This window comes from Pseudopipra pipra, chromosome W (genome assembly GCF_036250125.1).
Source record: "Pseudopipra pipra isolate bDixPip1 chromosome W, bDixPip1.hap1, whole genome shotgun sequence".
Lineage (NCBI taxonomy): Eukaryota > Metazoa > Chordata > Aves > Passeriformes > Pipridae > Pseudopipra > Pseudopipra pipra.
Window position 1 is genome coordinate 62441328 of NC_087580.1, and position 2894 is coordinate 62444221.

Genomic DNA, 2894 nt, shown 5'->3' on the forward strand with positions numbered 1-2894 from the left:
GGGAGGGATCAAAAGGGCACAGGGGGAGAAGTCAGCTAACATGTGGGAACAATGTCTAGACAAGGCAATTTGTATGGAAAGCCTGAATGTTAATCAGGCATGCCCAAACCAAGATGATTACTTATCCCCCATTAAAGAGTTACAAGGTTATACTGAGTTAAATTTAAGATGCTTGGACCAGCTGCAGTCGGCTTTAAACAAGCAAATTGAATACAATGAAGCCAGAGAGACGCTGTACAAGCATTTGGCTTTTGAAAGAGAAAATGCAAGAGCTTTGCAGAGCCCTCCTGCAAGGGAGAACTGTGACTTTATTGAGCTGGTACAACCCTATCAAAAGGCTAGCTCTGAGAAGCAGCTACCTGCCTCCCTAGCTGCAGCTTTAGATGCCCAGATAAGAATACAGAAGGAAGTCAGACACACAGCTAGCTGTTTTAGTTGTGGAGAAATAGGTCACTCTCAGGAAGATTGCCCTTGGAAGCCCCTAGTAGCAACATTCCATAGACACCCTAGAAGCAGAGGAATGACTGAGTTGTACCAAGGGTGCCATAAGCAAAGCAAAAGATGTGCTACAAGCATTATACTGTTTGTAGCAACCCTGCTTGCTGTAATCCTTTGTGGTACTACTTTTCATGTGCAAAAGAGAAAACTACTTCAGGCAAGCCACAATATACCAATAACCAGCCCCCAAAATAACTATGTACTCTGTACCCCAAAGAAAGGTGACAACTGGAAAACATTACAGATGTTAACAGCAGAACACGCAGTCAAAAAACATGCAGAAGCCTTGCAGACTGGACTGCCTCTACCTATAAGGCTTCTAGCAAATTGGTCACGAGTGGTAACTGATTCAAAAAACCATTCCTTTACCATTCTCCGTCACCCTGAGGATGCCCAGAAACCCTTCTTTCCCATCATGGTTTTAAACAGTGCACAATCTATGCAGAGTCACTGCTGGGCTGTCCTTCCTCAGGGGATGCAAAATACCTCAATGAAGTATCAAACAGCCATAATACATCATTATGCAGAGGACACATTAATAACCAGTGCCACAAGAAATGAACTGCTAATTGTTTCTGCTGTTTTAACCAAAACTGCCCAAGGTGCAGATCTTCAGGTTGTTCCAGGAAGAATCCAGCAACCACAGCTCTGGACTTGCCTTGGACAGGAAAACATAGCAAAAAAGTTCTCCACAGCTGATACAGCTCAAGGTAAAAAAACATTTATATTTACACGAGTTGCAAAAACCTCAGAGAGCTACCAGTTGCTTAAAACCTGTTTTAACCATAACCATAAGAGACCTATGCCCTCTCTTTGTGTTGCTAGGGGAGAACTCCAACTTAAAGTCTGACAAATTGCTAGCTGCAGAGGCAAACCAAATTTTAGAAAATGATACCAAGGTAATAAAGGGCAGACAAAACAGGAGAGATCCTGAAAGGCAAATCTGCCTAGTTTTTGTTTCCAGCAGGTATGAACCATTGCAGTTTTGTTTCAGTGGGATCAAACTGAGAGAAGCCCGCTGTTGGTTCCAAAACAGCCTTTTCTGTCATACCCCACCACCTAAATCTGTGTAATTGCTATTGAAGTGTTTGCAAGCTTGTCATTTGAGGCAGAGCACGACTGAGGAACTGGACGGAAGAAATCCTGCCTTTACCAACATTCCAGCTTTGAAAGACAATTTGGATAGGATGACAGCTGAGGACGCCGGATTTCAAGATGCCCTGGCAAGTTTTAGTGGTAATATTTTAATTCATCTGCTTAAGCACAGATTGTGGCAGAAATCGGCAGTTTACCTTTAAAGGCCATACCAGATGTGAAACTGAACCAGTGAAAGGCCTCAGGGCCTTCACACATGCATCTAGGAAAACATAATATGCTGCAATAGACTTGAATAAATCCTGCCACGGAACAGTAGGAAAACTACAGCCATGAACTAAGCTTCTGTATAGTTCTGGAACTGATTGTCATTCATATTACCTTGGGAAAATTTTTAAACAATACTCTGATGTTGTGACTATGTATATTATGCTATAAGGCTGATAACCTGTCTTGAAAGTTAATTTCCTTGAGATATTGTTAACCCTTACCTGCTGTTTGAAATGCGTTCTGTTTGGTTCCTGTGAGTTACAGAAGGTATGACTTCTATACAAATGTACACAAATCACATCCTGACATGCCACAGCCAATAACGGACAGAAACTAAGAAGCTGCTAAAGCAGCAATGTTTAACACTATACCCAGAGTTTTAAGGCAAACAATTGTCTCATTCATTTTCCATCAGAATACAGGTTCTCTAAAGAGACCATTCAAAATAACAATAAAAACTACATCATCAAGGTATGCCCACACTGTCAGGAATTTGCACCCATGCCATCTCAAGAAAGCAGTAACCCTAGAGAGTTAATGGCAAGTGAGATCTGACAAATAGATATATACATCTTTGAATTAGACATATTGAAAATGTACATGCAAATAGATAAACATCCCCAAAACATAACTGCTACTACATCCACTAGACGAAACACAAAAGTGTAAAACACATGAGTTAATTGCTTAGCAACCCTTTGGTACTCTAAAATAGATTAACATTAATAATAAGCAGCTGCTTCCTATCAAATAGGAAAATTCTCACGTCAAGCATTTCACACTAATCCATAACACAGTAAAAGCACATATTGAAACACATGCAGATTTAAACAAAAGGGGGGAGAACCGGTGTAACCTGCAAGAACATCTGTAAAAAGCTATGTATGTTATCAAATTTTGAGTTGTGGCAGTGCTGAAAGAAGCAAGTCTGAAAAGCAGCACACACCTCAGGCGTTTGTTTCTCCCAAGTTACTAATCATAGTAAGATTTGATTTCAGGACGATGGATGAGATTCCTAGATTTATGACATG